Here is a 20018-nt window from a genome sequence, read left to right as displayed (position 1 = left end):
CTAGCATGCAGAAGGCAGCTCTGGAGACCAACTTCATTTCCCGAAGTCCTAAGGAAGGTGAGGACTGCCCACGTGGCTGGCTGGTCCATCTCTGAAGCCCCGTCCCCTAGGGATAATAGGCCACACTCCACTAAACATAGATACACCCTGTCTGCAGGGACCAGGCTCTGGGTACAGGGGATTGCCTCATATGCTTTGGCCCCTACCTCCTGTGCCTAGCACAGGGCTCTGAGGAGCTACAGACCCGGGTAAGTAATTCCTGGTGCCTCTGTCCTTCCAGCGTGGGCCTGTCTCCCCGTACCACCAGCATTTGTATGTAAGCCCCAGAGGAGGTGGAAGGACCTGCATAAAGCCATGAAGAGGCCTCACGCCTGTGCTCTGAAGACGGAAGGCCTATTGCATGTACGTGATCCTCGGGTCTCTAGGAGCTGGTTGTCTGAGACAGGCTCTCCTCCTGGGGTCATGGCCTGTCAGCTGCTGTGCATCTGTGCAGTCCTGGATGTGACTCTAGGATCAGGCCACACCTAAGACATAACTTTAGTTCCAGGAGTAAGCATAGGTGCAAAGCCCCCTGTGCACCTTGGTGGTGAACTGGCCTGACCCGGAGGGCTCACATGGCTAGGTCTCGGGCCAGGAAGCCAAAGGTTCTGGTCTGGCAGTACCTGGGCTCCCACCTGCTCTGCAGTCACCCTCCAGCAGGGGGCTCTGCTAGTGAGCAGGAGTCTGTTGGCAGGTGCAGCTGAGTCCTGCCTGGTTCCAAGGCTGCAGGACAGGAGCCAGAGGAGAAAGAGGACCCAGCAAATGCAAAAAGGAGGCTGGTGTGCCACAGGGAAGCCTGCAAGCTGGCAGGAAGCTGGTGGGCAGTACAGGCACAGTCTGCCACCCTCGCCAGGAGGTGGGATCGGCTGGCTGGTGCTTAGTACCATCTGAACATCTTGATCTGCTGCTAATGGAGCAGCCGACACCAGCAGTGCCATGTGACCCAGGCAGCTAAGACCAGAGACTCCAGCTCCCCTTCACCCCTGGGGCCATGAGAGAGGCAGAACTCACTGCTCAGGCTGCAAGGAGGCCAGCAGGCACCAGGGAGAGCTGTCCAGCAGCTCCAGCTGTCCAGCATGTCCAGGGACTTGGCTGCTGGCCCTTGTGCCCATTTGCCTCTCTGTCCAGTCCTGGTGGGAGGGTCTGCTGAGGCAGAATCGTGATGACGGGACAGCCTGCATTCATTGCCAAGTTTGCCAGGCTCTTATGTTACCTTGCTTAATGCCCCCCACAGTGTCACTGCCAATGCTGCCATCTCTGCTTTGTGATGAGAAAATGGTCTCAGGGAGGTGAGGTGGCTGGGGGTGCCTGACAAGCAGTGATGCCAGCATGAGCCCAGGGGTGCCTGGCTGCAGAGTGCATGCCTCACAGCACGGAAGGCAGTATAGACTGAAAAGGACAAGAACAGGACTGATCCTTTCATGCCTGGCTCTTTTACTAGCCTAATGTCCTCCAGGTTCATCCATGCTGTCACCTATAGCAGAGATTTTTTCTTTTAAGGCTGAATAATATCACATATCACATTTTAGACACACACACACACACACACACACACACACACACACACTTTTTAAAAATCTATTCCTAAATGCATGGCCCCTCTGGTTGTTTCCACATCTCAGCTGTGTGAAAAGCATTGTAATGAGTGCAGGCATCTCTTCCAGACCCCAATATCAATTCTTTTGGGTATGAAGCCACTGGTGGGATTGCTGGATAGTTTGGCGGCTCTATGTTCCACTTCAATGAGTATCTAGAATAGTCACAGTCATTGAAGCCAGGACTAGTGGTGGTTGCCAGGACAGGGAGGCATCTAGCATCTGAGGTATGCAGGGTGAGTTTTAGAGGTCTGCGTCTAGCCCTGTGCCTACAGAGATTAACTTAAAGTATCATTTCAGAGGTTGTATCTCATGTTAAATTCTTACTACAATAAAATAAAGTTAAAAAAAAAGGGAAGAAGGAAGGAAGAGAAGGACCCAGAGAATCCACAATGTATCAATCATATCAGTATAAGCATAATATGCTATTGATTTCTTCCATGAGAGGGAGACCAAGAGAGACAGAGACAAAGAGGTAGACGGTACCTTCAGCAGAATCGTAATGCCATGATCCCCTCCAGCCTCAGCCAGTCCTGGATCAAGGGCCTGTGTGTGCTGGCAATCATCAGGGAGCTCTCCGAATGCAAACCCAGAACCTCCCATGTAGATCAGCCTGGTGGAGCATTGTTTTACAGCTGTGCCACTATCTGCCACTCCACCCTTAACGCAGTTTGATGATAAATATGAGTAAAGAGTAGTAATAATCTTATATTCATTTGATACTTTATGGTCTAAAAATTACTCTATATCTCTCACCATATTTGGTATTCATACCCGCTTTCAAGAGGTAGCTATCTCTTGATTCTTCCCAATGTGGGCAACCTGAGGGTCCGGGTGGCTTGGAAGCCCCTCTGGCAATGTGGCCTGTGTTTACCTTGGGACGCTTACTCCAGATCCCTCCCACCCTGCATTTGGTACCATGGGTAGTGTTGGTGTTTGGACAGACCGATCTGATCCCAGGAGCCACCCTGGACTCGTTATCCTCACTGCTCAGCTTCAAATTTGCAAATGCCAATGAGTCTCTTCCAATCACAGTGTTCATTTTTGTAGTGTCATCCTTCAAATCCATTAGTTCCATTATGCGATTAATCCAGGGGATTACGCCAGTGTGCAGAAGCTTTGATGTAGCCAGAGTGTTTAAGCCTCTCTCTCTCTCTAAGTGTTTCCTCCTCCTGTCCCAGGAAGGGACAGCAGGGCGCACACAGGTGAGAGAGAGCATGTGTCCCTGCAGATGAGAAAGTGGCAGAAATGAAGGGAAAGGTCTGGAGTCTCACTTTTTTTACTGAAGGGAAAAAGAAATCAATCCATGACCTTAAAGAAATTTATGAATTCCTGGCTTAGGAATCAATGCACATTGATTTTTGTGCCTCTGCATGGCTGTACATGTACACTATCAACTGATGAAAGCTGTATTTTGTTGGGCTTGAAATGGGGATATGTAGGTGCCATTTCTTCCAAAGTGCCAAGAGTAAAAAGGAAGAAAAAGTTCATTTTGTGGTGGCCTTAGTCAGGTGTCTGGGGCCTTTGGGACTGCTCAGGTCTAACACGGCTCTGATCAGGATGTGAGCACACACACCCTGGGGCAGTGTGCAGGTTCTCTTCCCACACTCTCTTCTTCGTCAGCCCTAGGCCTTTTCCACACACAGGTTCCCCTTGTCCGGAATGGCTTGCTAAGCTTAGCTTCACAGGGCAAGGGCTGCTAGGAGAAAGAAAGGTAGGAACAGGATAGAGACAGACAGAGAACGTTTGAAGTACAAGCACCTCAATGATTTGCATTTGAACAGCATGTGTTTCCTTTAGAGAAACCTTTCCCATATATTCTGCCATTTGATCACCCTAACACCACTGGGAGTTGGTCAGTATACGTACCATTGTCCCCATTTACAAAAAAAGAAAGGGAACAGATACTAAGGAAGCTTATGATTGACTTATGATCATCTAGCTGAAGCATGACAAACCCAGTGCTCACACTCAGTCCTTCTGCCCCAGTCTTGGTCTAAAACACTTGGTCTCCAACTCCCACACTGTCCTTTTGTGTCCAGAGGACAGATAAGCTTTGTTGAGATCCAACTAAGGCTAAAGGAGAACAATCTTCATGGATAGGGAGATGTACAGGCATGTATTCAAAGTTTAAGGAAGTCCCTGCAATTGAGCCAATGGAGAAGAATGCACACAGATACTTGGGTGGCACTGAGGTAAAAGGGTCTGGGTGAGAGACAGCTCAAACATGTGACTTGGGAAGCTGCTGGGCCTCAGAGCCAGAGACCTCCTGGGATGCCTAGTTTCAGATAGTCAGGACTGAGTAGCAATCAGGGGTGCAGACAAGTGGGGCAGCTCATATGCTAGAGATACTACCTTCGTGGATGATCCCTCCCACCTGGTGCCTGCCTGTCCCAGGGGTATCTTCATCCTCATACCCCACTTTCTTGGTTCTACTTTAGTCTCTAGCTCAGTTGTGGCCATTGCTGTTTGCCAGTGTCCCTCATCCTCACCTTTCACCTCTCACCAGTTGCCAGCCCTTAATTCTTTTGTTTTTCTTCCTCTGTTTTTTTTTTTTTTTCTTGACAACTTTATGAAGAATGATGAGTCCCAGAGTTGGCTTATTCAATAGCTGTACCTAAAATATTTCTTTTTATTATTGCTGTGTTAAAAAATAGCATGACATCTGTATTCTCTTAACAAACTTTTAAGTATACAGTGTGATGTAGTTAAACATAGCAATGTTGTGTAGCAGATAGCAGGGATGTTTCCATCCTGCACGACGAAGACTTTGTACATGTTCAATGGCAGCTTCTTCCTCCCCCGGCCCCTCCTCCCCAACCTTGGCACCCAGCATTCCACATTTTTGATTCTATGAATCTGACTACTTTAAGTTCCTCTTGTAAGTGAGATCATGCCGTATTTGTCTGTGTCTGGCTTATTTTACTTACCACCATGTCCTCTGGGTGCATTGTGCTGTTGCAGGCTGCAGAATCCCCTTCTTTTTAAAGACTGTACAGTGTTCCGTTGTGTAGGTATATACCATGTTTTCTTACCCATTCATCTGTTGATGGGCACTTAGGTTGTTAACATATCTTGGCAATTGTGTGTGATCCTGCAATAAACACAGGAGTGCAGTTATCTTTGCGATCCTGCATTCAATTCTTTTGGATAAATACCCAGAAGTGGGATTGCTGGATCATATGGTAGCTCTATTTTAAGTATTTGAAGATCTTACATTTTTCTTTTTTATCTAAATTTCCTTTTTTTTTTAATAGCCAGAAGATGTGTGTGCTTGCCAGAGAGAGAGCATTCTGCATGCTTTTTTCAGGGTGTTGTCATGCCTCAGTCCTTTCCCCTCCATTTCTCCTTCCTGTCATGATTTGGGACATGCACACACACATGCCCAGTGTGTTTTTCAAGTTACTGGGGTCAAGGATTCATAGACAACTAGCTGCTGTATTGCCAACAAATCTCAGAGACATTTAAATTTTTTGTTAAAAAAGCAACATTTCATTCCTCCCCTTCAAGTCCATGCCCTCTCACAGTGGTGGCCTGTGAGGTCTTGCTAGAAGGTGCATCTAAAAATTTGATTCTCAAATTAAAAACCGTCAGGGCCCCTGCATGCCCCTGGATCAAGGCTGTGCTTCTGGGCAGGGTGCTTGGTGATCTCTGCCCCCACATGACTCTGGGTTGCATCTCTCACGTAGGTGTGGTTGTGTCCGCTCCACACCCCGGCCCTTCTGAGCCCTCTTACCTTTAGGAGGCTTCAGTCCTCGCCTCCAGGTCCCATCAGCTCCACGGCATCCACTCAACCTAAACTCTTTTAAGACATCACTGCTTCCAGAAACCCTGCCTGAGACTCCAGTTGGACACTGGCTTCCCCAGCATTTCTGTGGTGGGCTCAGCATGCAGAGGCCAAGTTGCTGGGGTGTTATGGGTCAGGCCGGTGGCAGGTGGGAGCGAGTCTACTTCCAGAGGACAGAGGACACGACAGGTGGAGTGACATGTGAGGTCCTCGGAGGGAGGCTTTCTCGAGGCTTTTGATATTAGTGAGTAAATACAAGTAGCTTAAAATGTTACATGAAAGATCAGGAAATAAGGTTTTAACCAAAGTGACTTCAGTCACACAGGCTTGGTGCTTTAAGAAAAAAGTGTCCTCTCTTTCTTTGACCTTTTGGGTCCTTCTTTTCACTGAGGTCTAATTAGATTTGGCTCCCTGCAGACAAGTCCTATGACCTGGAAGAGCAAAAGAGACACAAGTTCCTTGACCCCATGTCCCCAAAGGGATAACAAACTCCAGAGACAGAGCAGGGAGGAATCCACCCACTGGCCTCTGTCTGTGATGGCCCCCCTCTCTGCCCCTTGCTTCCTCCCTCAAATTCTTTGGCATTGTCACTCGTTGATTTAGCCAGCACTTGGACACAGATGGGAGGTGGTCAACTGGGAACTCATGAGCTAATGATAACCAGGGACCCTGAGCAGTGACCATCCCCCCATTTGCTTGCTTTCAAGGAGTAGGTTAGGTAAGGCTGGGAATGGAGGGAGCACAGCAGATTGTGCAAAAGGAGAGTGGGAAGGGATGAGAGCAGGATGTACCTGTGCCCTGGAAGAAGCTGAAATGAACCTCGTCCACAGGGAGAATTCAGCAAATGGCCTTTGGGAGTCCCGTGGCTAGAAACCTTCAGTGCTGGTGTCTTTCCGAGCTTTTAGCTCAGACTCCTCTCTTTCCTCTTCTGAGTGCACCTGGGTCTCTGTGACTGTGCAAGATGGGTGTTGCTGGTCCATAAGTATCTACATGTGAAGATCCAAGTGAAGAGAAGATGGTTTCCTTTCTTTTTGCCCAAATGTTTGCCTTTATTTTGTCTGGAAAGAAGCATCAGTCGGAGGATGCCTGGCTAAGAAAGGTGCAGAGCTTTCCAGAACTAATTTGAGTGTACAGAGGGGAAGGACAGGGAGGGGCTCACTGGAACAGCTCATTATTCAAGCTGGTTTATAAGTGTAGACAAAAATCGCTTGTGGTCCCCGGGAATGCTTGCCTGGAACACACACCTGCTCTGTGGTCAGTGAGCAATTATGAGGGGACAGTGACCAAGAGGGTGGACTGCTACGGATGAGAAGGCATAGTGAGAAGACGAATGCACTCAGCGAGATGTCAGGGCTTCTTGCCTGGTTTGTGGAAACCAAAAATTTCCTCAAAAATATAGGAAAAAAGAAAATAAACAGCTTGAACCTGACCAAGTCAGCTCCTTACCAACCGGGCATTCTGCTCACGGTGCAGAAGGGACTGGGGGTGGGGTAGCAGTCAGCAGAGAGTGGTTTCTTTAGCCAGCAGCCAGAGGCTGCCCCTGGGGTGGACATCTCATCTTGCTTGTTCAGTTTAGTTTGTTTCGTGGGAGTAGAGAGGGAGGAGTCATAGGATATTGGAAAGGAGTAGATAGAGACATCATTTATTGAGCCAGACACGAGTTTCTCAGCCTCAATACTGTTGAAATGTTGGGCTATGTGTACATTTTAGGTGTTTGGCAACAGCCCTGGTATCTACTCATTGGCTGTCCCAGTTGTGACAACACAAATGTCTCCAAATACTGTCAAGTGTCTTCTGGGGCAAAGTTGCTTCCAGTTGAGGAACCTTGAGCTGGTCTCTGTTCTGTGCACTTGACACACAAGCGTGGTTAATTCTCACAGCAGACACGCTGCTTCCATTCTACAGACCGGAAACTGCCCCGGGCTGGGTCTCCAATCGCTCTGATTCCAAGGCCTGAGGTCTCTGTGCTCATGATGCTTCTACTGAAATGGAGACTGCTCACACCCCTGCTCCTCTGTCCTCTGAGGCACAATGACCATGCATGCTGAAGAAGAGCAGAGGCCTGATGGTGAAGTTCTTCTGCTGTCTGCTTGACCTCAGGTGCGACTTCAAGGGCATCTAGAAGGCCTCCTTTCCCTCTCCCTTCTTTTTAGTGCCAATAGCATCAGCTATCCAGGATTAGAGTTACCCTTTAGTTTTAAGTTAAATCTTGGTCTTTCAGAGGAAGGTGGGGTGAGTGGGTGAGGGAAGACCTTGGAGGAGTGTTTGTGAAGCTGATTTATACTTTTTGCATAAATCCACAAACCCACACTGCAAGTGCCTTTACCCAGCTCCCATTGTGATCAGAGTAAGACTGAATTTGGAGACTTGGCGGGCAAAAGTACAGTGGAATGTCCCTTCTTTTTGGTATTGAAATGTTAGAAAAAAGCGCCATGAGCACTAGTCAGGTTTCTATGTGAGCTCACTCTCTTAATACTGTACAAATATTATATTATTATCATCATGGTAAATTTTGTGCCACTAGTGGTATCTGTGGGCTTATTCTCAATAAAGGAAGCCATGCTTGAGAGTCTAAATACTTCTAAGCACTATCAGTAATGTGTATTGCTAGTTATCAGCTTAGGTTCTCATGTAGTCTTACCTGAAAATTCAGAATTGTCCCTAAATAGTTCTCTCTGGCTTCAGTTCCTACCCTTTTCATTTGTTTAGTCTTTACCTTCCATGTTAATGTGAGACTGATCTTTCCACATCATTAAATCCACCCGTGCCTCTCCCCTTTTGACACTTTCAAGCCTCCCTCTTGAACCTCAAGATCAATTTCAAATTCTTTGGTATAGCTCTCAAGTGTTTTCTTAAGATTTAGACTCTTTCTAGCCACTCCCACACCAACTTCTGGGTCAATCACACAAACTAGTGGGACTTCTCCAGATAGTCTTCGTCCCCTCATTTCTCTATAAACCTCTACGCCTGTTGAACCCTACCTGGAGTAACTTTCTCGTATTTTTCCAGATGGCTGGCTCCTTCTTACCCTTGAAGACTGAGCCCAAGAATCTCTTCTGTCCAAAGTTTCCTCTAGTCCCTCCTTCTGTTTGCCTCTGCAGAACCCCATGCAGGTTGCAAGGATACCCCATGCCCTCCCACAGGGAAATTACTCTTTAAGTAGCCCCTGGGCCTCTGAAGGACAGGGAATATATCTCAGTCATCATTTATCTTCAAGACTGAGCACGACACCTTACCTAGAGGAGGGGAAGAGACTTCTGTGTGTTGGTAAGGTGGCTTGTTGGCTTTTTGGCTAATTATGGGTGGTCTAGCCCAATCACATACCTTCTTCTTTGGACACCCAAACTTAGATAGTCCTTGCACCTACAAATCTATCAGAAACCCTCTCAACCAGACCTTCAGAAACCAGTAAGCCAGTTCAGGAGGAGCGGTTGCTCCCTGTTGCCCCTCTGTGGAGCATTGACTGGTTGAGCCCTTGGTGTCCAGCCTCTGGTAGGATTCAAATGCTCAAAAGCCACAGGGAGGAGGGTGATATTGGGGAGGTTCTTCCACCCTTCCTGCCTTTGAAGTCCCCTCTGACACATCCCCTCTGACATGGTTCATCATTCATGAGCTCAAACTGTTTAAGAATTGTTCTTGGGTCTCCAGCTTCCCAGAGGTCTTCACCTTCCTGGTTAGCCACTGGAGTCCTCCCACACAGCGAGATCATTCTTCGTATGTGGGGAACACTCTGTGACTGTAGCTACAGGACCCCAGTATGCTCGCCTGCATGAGGCCAGGGTAGGAACAGAAGTCTGGTTAGGTTGCCTTGCCCTGAGATAGGCCATGGTAAGATTTCACTGTGTGGCGCTGAGCATTCCATGTGGAACCTATTTATTAATTTATTTTGTCTGCCCGCCCTCTTTTCTTCACAGCTGCAAATGCCTTTTGATAACAGCTGTGGATTATGAAGGTGTTAGAAACGTGTGAACAGAAGGTTCGGGATTGTGTTCAGCTGTTAATAACTTGCGAGTGGTTGCTGCGATGCGGCGGCGTTCGCTACTGCTGAGCTGGGCAACCCAACATGGGGCAGCCTCTAGGCCTGTCTCTCTTGGCCCTATTTTCTGTGAGGTCTTTGGTGGCACTGCCAGGCACCCAGAGGATGTGGCCTGTGTGCCAGGATCCTGGGATAAATCGTGTGCTATCTGAAGAAGGAAAGACGTCTTACTCTTCCTTGGCTGTTGCAGATGTATTTGTCAGCCAAATGCAGTGCCAGTTTGGCAGTGCAAATGGTCGGGGTGTGAAGGGAATTAATGAAAACTTCGTAGAACAAATGAATCTAACACCTGAACTGTAAGTAATGGATTGAGTTCATTAAAAACAACCACCACCACCACCACAAAGAACCTACGTGCAACTCAAGTAAGTATCTCCTTTTCTAATCTAATCCCAGGAAGGAAGGTCAGGACGGTGTTGGTAAGGTTTTGGTGAGAAAGGTGGTGTTGGGTCATCTCTGAAGAGCAAGGGCATGGTGGATGGAAGCCCTGAGAGCAGGCAGGGTTGGTGCTCCCCCAGAGACAGGCAGGGGAGGAGCCAGATCCACAGCATGCCCAGGTGTGAGGCCTGGGTTCTACAAGGCAGCCGCCTACAAGCACTCCCAAAGTGGCGTGGCCAAAAGATGGGGCAGATGACAAATGATGAAGGCCAGTGCTGGGCAGAGGTGTCCACAGACACTTGCAGTAATGAGGGAGGAAATTGATACCGTCGTGGACTCCAGAGGGAGAGAGCGAGGAGGCCCCCAAATACTGAGATTAGCAGCTGGCAGTTTACAGCAGATGAAATCTGATTTTGAGAAATAAAGCAGGCCCCTCTCAGCTATGGTTTTGCTTTCCACAGTCTCAGTTCCCTGGTGTCAATTACGGTATGAGAACACTAAATGGAAAATTCCAGAACTAAGCAATTCATAAATTTTAAGTTGCACACTATTCTGAATGGCGTGATGAAATCTTGCCGCCTCCTGCTCCATCTCCCTATGACATGAAATGTTCCTTTGTCTGGCACGTCCATGCCATGTCTGCCATCTGCCAGCGAGGCACTTGGTCGCCATCTTGGATGGCACCCTGAGAAATGGTGGACGTGGGGCTCGGTGCCACGATTTCAGGCATTCATGGGAGCTCTTGGAACATATCCCTGCAGATAAGGGCATAAAAAGACGTGTGTGTTGGGTGTGTGCACATGTGTGCCCAAAATCTCAAGAGGAGAATGGATGAGGAGGGATTACAGTGTAGCCACCCCACTGGGGTGTGATTTCTCACTTCCCATTTCTCTGTTTCTCTCTGGCAAGTGCGTGTACCCCATGGCAATAACTCTGATTAAAAAAAAGATATATATGTATGTGTATACGTGTGTGTGTGTGTGTAGAGAACGAGCACAAGAAAGAGAAAATGGCACCAGCAGGGCTTTGTCACACCTCAGGCTCCTTTCCTCCATTGCTTTATTCCTTCAGAATCTTGTGCATGGATACACATGTGTCTGGCATTTTTTTAAGTCTAATCCCAGGAAGGAAGGTCAGGACGGTGTTGGTAAGGTTTTGGTGAGAAAGGTGGTGTTGGGTCATCTCTGAAGAGCAAGGGCATGGTGGATGGAAGCCCTGAGAGCAGGCAGGGTTGGTGCTCCCCCAGAGACAGGCAGGGGAGGAGCCAGATCCACAGCATGCCCAGGTGTGAGGCCTGGGTTCTACAAGGCAGCCGCCTACAAGCACTCCCAAAGTGGCGTGGCCAAAAGATGGGGCAGATGACAAATGATGAAGGCCAGTGCTGGGCAGAGGTGTCCACAGACACTTGCAGTAATGAGGGAGGAAATTGATACCGTCGTGGACTCCAGAGGGAGAGAGCGAGGAGGCCCCCAAATACTGAGATTAGCAGCTGGCAGTTTACAGCAGATGAAATCTGATTTTGAGAAATAAAGCAGGCCCCTCTCAGCTATGGTTTTGCTTTCCACAGTCTCAGTTCCCTGGTGTCAATTACGGTATGAGAACACTAAATGGAAAATTCCAGAACTAAGCAATTCATAAATTTTAAGTTGCACACTATTCTGAATGGCGTGATGAAATCTTGCCGCCTCCTGCTCCATCTCCCTATGACATGAAATGTTCCTTTGTCTGGCACGTCCATGCCATGTCTGCCATCTGCCAGCGAGGCACTTGGTCGCCATCTTGGATGGCACCCTGAGAAATGGTGGACGTGGGGCTCGGTGCCACGATTTCAGGCATTCATGGGAGCTCTTGGAACATATCCCTGCAGATAAGGGCATAAAAAGACGTGTGTGTTGGGTGTGTGCACATGTGTGCCCAAAATCTCAAGAGGAGAATGGATGAGGAGGGATTACAGTGTAGCCACCCCACTGGGGTGTGATTTCTCACTTCCCATTTCTCTGTTTCTCTCTGGCAAGTGCGTGTACCCCATGGCAATAACTCTGATTAAAAAAAAGATATATATGTATGTGTATACGTGTGTGTGTGTGTGTAGAGAACGAGCACAAGAAAGAGAAAATGGCACCAGCAGGGCTTTGTCACACCTCAGGCTCCTTTCCTCCATTGCTTTATTCCTTCAGAATCTTGTGCATGGATACACATGTGTCTGGCATTTTTTTAAGCCACTGGGGCTGGGATTTGAACTACAGTCAGTCACATGGAACCTACCTCCTTCCACGCTGTATTTAACCACTGTACTACAGAACCAGCCCGGTGGAATCTCTGAGTCTGCAAGGCTGTGACCATTCACATAGGGAATAATAATTTTCTACCTTGGAAGATGCTTTAACTGTCAAGACACGGCCTTGGAATGAGATGTGAAGGAATCCGGGGTACACACAAAGAAGATAAAAAGAAAGAATGCAGAAGCATGGGTGTACATGGAGGGAGAGAGAGAATGAAAAAGAGAAGATAACAGGAATGATATGAGCATAGATATAGAAACGAAGAGATGCTTTTACAACATTTTAATAAAGGATATATTCTGAGTTAATGGGTTTCAGTGGATTCCCAGTGGGGTTTGGAGCCCCGAGTTTCTTGCAGTGCATTAGCTGGACTGTACAAGGAATTGGCAGCTAGAAAGGCTCGCTCATCTGTTCTCAGTTCTGTCTGCTCCCCACCCTCCTACCGCTCCCGTGTCAACTTTTGACATTTTCCATCGGGCAATTTATACACTATCACCTGCCAGCCTTCCCATAGTACTTGTGTTTGTTTGATCTCATACAAACTCCCCTCTCCGATCTGTTGATGAAATAATAAATCTGGGGACCTTTGAAGACGGCGCTCAGTAGGAGAGCACAAATGAAAATCTTTTCTTGATACTTAGGCATTTTGAATGCTGAGTCCCTGTGCCAACACGGTCTACATTGTACACCTCCTTTCAGACACATTTAGACAAATCCATCAAGCAGGAGTAACTAAAAGCCTGTAATTTTCCAGGCAATGTGGGACACACCACACTGGTAATGGAAGATTCTTGTAAAGTAGTGTGATCCAAGCAAAGCTGTCCATTCATCTGATTCAAATTGTCTTAAGCACTTTTGAGTTCCTGGTGTGATGGCAGGAGCCTCACATAATTTAACTTGAGGACACGGACTGGACCCTCCAAACCTTTGAGTCCCAAGTAGCATGCTTATTTAGAATATTAATATTTCTAAAACTCTGTCGGGTATCTCAGCTTCCAATGAGTGCCTTCACGGACTTGAATACACTCTAGGCTCTTTGACCTGGAATCAAGGTTTTTATACTCTAGAGTGAACTCAGGAACCTTAAGCCTGCCTCCCTCTCTTGCATAAAAATCCCATCTTGATCCCCCAGGCTAATTTTCAGCCTCTGAACCCTGGTCCTTGCAAATGCGATCCCCGCTATTCCTATCGTGTCCCTTCTGGAGGTCTTCAAACCCTACTTCCATGGATTCCCTAACAACTTTTTTCCCCGTAATACACCTTATTTTTTTCGGAGCAGTTTTAGGCTTACAACAAACTCAGAGGAAAGAGCAGAGATTTCCCACGTGCCCCCTCCCCTGATGTGAGCACAGGCTTTTGCATTAACAGCCTCTCCGCCAGGGGAGTGTGCCCATTACCTGTACTGTGCACCGTCAGCGCCCAAAGTCCATGGCTCACCTTTGGGCTCTTTCTTAATGCGGTACATGCTGTGGGGCCAGGTGCACCCGCCAGTGCAGGATCATACACGAGTTTCCACTGTCTAGAAAAATCCTCTGGACTCTACCTAGGCATTCCTCCTCCCCCCACCCCCCAGCAACTGCTGATCCTTGTCCTATCTCCATCCTGTGGCTTTCTCCAGAATGTCACATCTTTGGTTTCATGCATTACGTAGCCTTTCCAGATTGGCTTGTTTCGCTTAGCAATAGACACTTGAGTGTGCCTATTTAGCACATATTTCTTTTTGCACTGAATGATATTCCATTGTCTGGATATGCTACACCTCATCGCTCCTTTAAAAACTGTTAGTTCTTAAAGTCTAGACCTGTTCGGTTTGACATAGGAGTCACTAGCCATGCATAGTAATTATAGTAATTACAATTGAGTTCAATTAGCAGTTCAGTTCCTCAGTCACACTGATCGCATTGAAAGTTCTCAATGGCCCATGTGGGTGATGGCTGGTCATTGGATGTTGGACAGTCTGGCACAGACCCTTTCCAGTCCTCACAGGAAGGTCTGTTGGAGAGGGCTGCTCTCAGCCATTGATTTGGTCATTAGACAGACCAACTGCTTGAGGTCCTGCTGTAGATATCTTGGACATCTCGACAAATCAACAGGAATTAGCTAAGGACATCCTATTACAACCTATGAGGATGGAACCATGGCTAGTGTCATCCTGATTCCAAGACACCCAGCCTGTTCAACAGACTCTACGTCCTAACTCTGGTGTGCTGTGTTCTCCGGCATCATCTTCTCAGATTTCCCTTCACTTCCGATCTGAAGTGTCTGCGTTGAAAGGGTCTGCAGGGCCAGCCAGTGGCATGGAGGTTAAGACAGCTGGATCTCGCATGGCTGACTGTGTGGTTTGACTCCCAGCCTCAGGATCTTGAAAAACACACCAGGCACATGTGCATGTGTGCCAAAAATCTTGAGCTGGGAATGGAGGAGAAGGGGTTGTAGTGTGATCATGCCCCCTGGAGAGTGATTTCCCATTCTTTCTAAGTGGCCTATAGTAAAAAACTAAAAAACCCCCAAAACAACAAACTTAAGAAAAAAGGAGTCTGCCAATCATTTATCCCAGGCCTCCTATTTTACATACAGATGAGAAAACTGAGATTTCAAAATGCAAATGATGGGCCCAAAGTCACAGAGGTGAATTCACCCATAGAGAAGGGACTAAAGTCCAAGCTTCTGACCAGCAGGCTCGTCGGGCTCTCTCTCTGGCTCTGTTTTCTAGAAGGCAGGGGCAGTTTCACAGTTTGTAGCCCCATAGCAATTAAAATGAAGACTTTGAATTAGGAGGTGCTTAATATATATATATTTTATGAGATGAAAATAAACATTGGTATTTGCCACAGAGTGGAAGGAGCAGAGATCGCAGTCTGGCTTCCTCTCGAGGGCTGGGAGAGGTTTGTGAGACGAGGGTCTCTCTCATATACTTCCCGGACTGTGATAGGTGTCTTTGGAGAAGGACACGGAGCAGACGTGAAGTGATGTTGGAGAACAAGGACAGAGACGATCAATAGCAATCACTTATTCATTCAGCAACATTCCACAGGTATTTGTTCATTGAGCCAAACACTGACATGGGCACAAGGGTCTGGACATGAGTGAGGAAGTCTGAAATGAGATGTGCAAATTCAAAGCTGAGACCAGGAGACCAGGACGAACGAGGCAGCAGCACAGTGCTCGGGAGGAAGGAGGAAGAAAAAGATGTTGTCTTTTGCAAAGATAAACCCTGCGGCTGATGAAGTGGCCTCCTCAGAGAGTGCCTGGTAAATGCTAAAAGCAAGATCGATTTCTGACTTTTTCCATGTGTAAAAGAAGTCTCCTGACCTCGGTGGAGGTGCCCCCAGCTATAGGACTGACTGTGGCTTCGTATTTACAGCTGGAATTTACACGGGGCTCTGGCCTCCCATCCTTCTTAGATGGCCAAGGTCTTCTTCAAATGGACATTTCATGAGCTCAGTTTTCAGTACTCCCAGGGGAAGAGAAAGGCAGTGAAAGAATGGTGGTGGGAGAGGAGGTAGTTGGTTTGCTTGTGGGCAGAAGGAGGCCCCTGGGTTGAGATTATCTGAGAACCTGGCCAGCCCTCCAGCCTGATCCCAGGGCTGGGTATCCTGGGAAGCCCACCATCATCAAGAAGTTTTTCATACAGCGTGTATCGACCTCTGTCTCACCCCACGAGCCTCAACCAATGACTCAGGTCCTCAAGGGCAGGCTGCCCATAGTTCTCATGGCCAGGCGGGTCCCAGGACAGCTGGGCTGCCTGTCTGGCTCAGCCTCAGCCCCACCATGGACACCCCATCACATCTTCTGTGCAAGCGATGGAGCTTCAGGCTCCACTCCCCACCCCTGGAAGTGATGGCTGCTGGCTCCTTCCTGGACCCTGGACCCTTCCCCCTCCTTCCATGGGCCTACTCTTCTGCCCTATGTCTAAGGACCTGGCACTGAGGTGGGAAGCAGAATATTCCAGAAGGCTGGCCCAGTGCATTGGGGGCCTGTTGTCTTCCAGCCACTCCCCTGGCTCTCCGCCCTTGCCCTGAACCTGTCTGTTCTCAACTCTGGGACCAGGGTGACCCTTTCAGACAGATGCTGCCTCTTGTCACTCCTGGAGTCATCTGAGGTAGTAGCCGAGCTCCTTTTAGGGAGCAGCAAGTCCTCAGGGGTGCTGCTCAGTCTGCTCCCTCTCAGTCTGTCCCTTACTGGCCTTCTTGCCCTTCTCAGACCTACGTAGAAGACCCCAGCCAAGGACTTGCTCTCGCTGTTCCCTCTCAATGACAGCCCTATGGCTCAGTCCTTCGTGTTCTTCAGCAATAGACCAGCCAGGTTAGACACAGAGCTTGCAAGGAGGTGAGATGGGTCTCCAGGGTCACCAGATCAGAGCAGCCATCCCTGGTCTCCCCTTCTTCTCCCTCTGACCATCTCTAGACTCTTTACTTGGAATGATTTTTCATCCACAGCATGTGTTGGACACAGGTGAACCCAGAGATTCAGAGCTTTAGTAATCCTGCTCCCACCCAGGACACTTCTCTCTGCTGCTGTTTAACTTATCTTTCCACAGTGTGAGCAAGATGCCCACAAGTTCCTCAGGCTTTAGCCCTGCTTGGCATCCTCAGGGTCTGCCTATGCTTAATTTCCAGTGAGTCTCAGAAATATGCAGGGACTGACTTTCACTGGGGCACCTTGAGCCATGGTGTACTTATTACCATCCTGTATGGCAAAGGGAAGGGACTATTCTGCCTGGCCAGTGACATCTGCCTCTGGAAAGGAAGTGGGGTGAGATCAGCCACAACCAAGACACAAGACTTGACACTGATAAGAAGTGGTTCTCAGAGGAGCATCCAGGCCTGGTGACCAGGAGCAGGGGAAAGGACACTGGGCAGATGCAAAGAGCCCATCTTCACCAGATCCCTGCAAACGCTTCCCAGGTGCTTCTGAGCCTCTTCTCCCCCAAAGCCACCCTTCTGTATCCTGTGATCACTTGAGCTCATTAAATAGGTCCTAATCTGTTACTCTCCTGTTTGTCAGTGTGTGGTGCGTGGAGGTGAAAGTCCAGACTTCTCAGACTGGCATTAAAAGCTCACCACCAACTCTCCTGGACTTCCCTTTCCCATTCTGTCTCTTTGAAAACCCCCTACCTAGTCCTCTGGGACAGCTCACTGCCTAATCCGACCTGTGTTGCCTTTCCTTGTGTGCTTTTCTCACCTTCCAAAGCTAATCCATGTTACCTCCTAGTAGGGAGATTTCACCAATACCCGGGCACTTTTTTTTTTAATCCTTTGAATTTGTTACCTCCTGGCATTCCCTATATGCTGTTTTATATTGGGATTCCCTGAGTTCTCTTCTCTCATCCCTAGCCCTGTCGTAGAGTTCACGATATAACCCTGCATGTGAACTATATCTTGCATATGCCTCAGTAGCCGTAACACATGGTGGGGACTTCCTAAATCTTTTCCAGAGATTAGTCTTATCCCAGAGAACTTGCTTCTCCCTCAAGCCTTCCAGATGGGTGTCAAGACTTTGAGTTATGTTTGCCATTAAGAAAGCATCTGTGGGTAGTCCAAGGGAGTTAAAAACTGAAAGATTCTTCTACACACTCTTCTACTTCCATCTTCTCTCTGTCTCTTACCTCAAAGATAGGATTTCTGACCAGGGATTTCCATAATCTCCCAAGTGGGTCTGATTTTCTTTCTATTTCCTGGAGACACTTCCATGGTTCACATCTGGCCTCTAGAGATCTGGAAGATGGGTGGCCTGCAGATACTCAGAAAATCTGTGTAACTTACTCTCTGCCCTCCATGCCTCACCAATCTTGCATCTCAGAGTTCTCTCCCCTGTATTTGTACACTCAGACCCTGCCAAGCTAAAGTGAGTGCTGCCTTTGAGCCAGGAGGTCAAGCTGGATCACTTACTGACTGCATGACTGTGAGCAAATGATTTCACCTCTGAGTCTCAGTTTTCAAATGTATACAATGGAGATATAATATGTAGTTCACAGTCCTTTGTGGATCAAATGAGTAAGGTCCAAATAAACTAACTGGGCTGATGCATGAAAAGCATTCAATGAATATTAACTGATTACAGATTCTGCCTCTCATTACAGCTGACAAGAGGTGCCATCTAGTGGGCTCCCAGCTGGCAGCTGTGAGGCACTGAGCAGGGATGGGAGCCCAAGGTACTCCAGAGGCGGGAGCTCAGCTGTCAGCTCCAACTCTGAAGGAGAGACATCAGCTTCCTCACTTGTATGTCTCCACAGACATGACCTCCACACATTTCTAATGGCCTCCCTCTAACCACTGAGCAGAAATTCTAACCCAACCCTCTCTTGGCTCTCAGTTCCCCTTCTTACCATCTCCTGCCCTGTCTGTGGTGACAAGCAGGGCAGGAGGGCTCTTTTGGTTTGGAGGATTTCAGTATTTCGAAGCTCAGCCTTTCCCTCCACCATTTGATCAGCACTTTCACAGATACCAGGTAGACAGGGTGTGAGGGTGGAGACACAGCTGGGACACAGCTGGACAGAGCAGAGCATCTCCGAATGAAGAGGAACCAGTTAAAACCAGGAGTGGCTCTTTGAGATTGGACTTCTGCCATTAAAACGAGGTCAGGAAGAACAGTATGGCAATTACTAAAAAATCAAAAACAGAATCACCATGTGATCCAACGATTCCATGTCTGGGTACATGCCCCAAATAATTGAACAGGGTTCAGAGGGATATTTGCATGCCCATGCTCACAGCAGCATTGCTCACAAGAGCCCAAAGGTGGAGGTATCCTGAGTTCTATTGACAGTAGAATGGGGCATGCCAGGGTCCTTAAGTAGCCTCTGTAAATATATTATGAAAACAGCCTATACTTGTATTTTGATATTTTTTGCATCAAAAAAAACTTGTACTTAAGTTGCACTTTTCCACAAGCTTGTTGAAGCTACCTCTTATGATGGAAACTAAGCCCCATTCATCTCTCATACTCCATAATGTGTCCATATAAGCCCTGGGATGGCCCACTGCACATGGCATCCTCTCTGGGTCTGCCCACAGAGACAGCTGTAGGGGACATCAGTACGTGTCCCAGGCCACATGTATGCCTTCGCCGAGCTCTGCCCACTGGTGATGACCCTGTGTCCTCTGCTCTAGACTTCTTGAGGGCTCAGGTAGGGGAGGTCATGGCATGAAGACTGTTGAGGTACTTGTCTCTGTTGCTCACTCTGTCTCCATCATGGAAGAAATAACTAAGCTTAAATAAACACTGAGGTTGAAGAAGAGATCATTTGGGTTTTAAAACAAACAAATGAAAACAAAAACCCTGTCCTTTGTTTGCCTGTTGGCTTTTGCAGCCTGGCTGAAGCAGGATTGCCACCAGGATGACAGCTGAGGCAGTCACCTGACGACCATGGTCCTGGCCACCAGCCATAGGTCAGGTGCTCGCCATGAGCCCCATGGACACCCCCACGTGCCTACCCCACTGGCGTCCCATGGCTAGAACCAATCTGTATTCAAATCCCATGGGAAGAAATCACCAGTCACTCATGTCATCTGATTGGCTGAACATCTTAAGCATCTAAAAATGAGAAGAAAATGTGGGTGTTTCTTTCTTTCTTAATTTTTTCATCCATTGCAGAGAATAATGAAGCTTGTGGTTAAGAATGTTAAGCAGCAACTTCAGTCAGGCTGGGTGGTTTATAGAGATTAACTTACCCCCTTGGAGTGTCAGCTACCAACCAGAAGGCTCTCCCAAGCCAAGCAATTTTATAATTAAGTGATAATTGTTTTTTGGAGTTTTTTTCTTTCCTGGTAGCAAAGATAAACAGCTGCAGGAATCAATAAGCATCAAGGTCATAGGCTGAATTATTTACTGATTCTCTGCTATTTAGCTCAAACTTTCCTCTACAAGGAAAAATTGTGTCTACTTCACAGAAGATTTAG

The sequence above is a fragment of the Tupaia chinensis genome, unplaced genomic scaffold, assembly GCF_000334495.1.
Source record: "Tupaia chinensis unplaced genomic scaffold, TupChi_1.0 Scaffold000292_1, whole genome shotgun sequence".
NCBI lineage: Eukaryota > Metazoa > Chordata > Mammalia > Scandentia > Tupaiidae > Tupaia > Tupaia belangeri.
The sequence above is the reverse complement of the archived record's forward strand: the minus strand, read 5'-3'. Positions refer to the sequence as shown.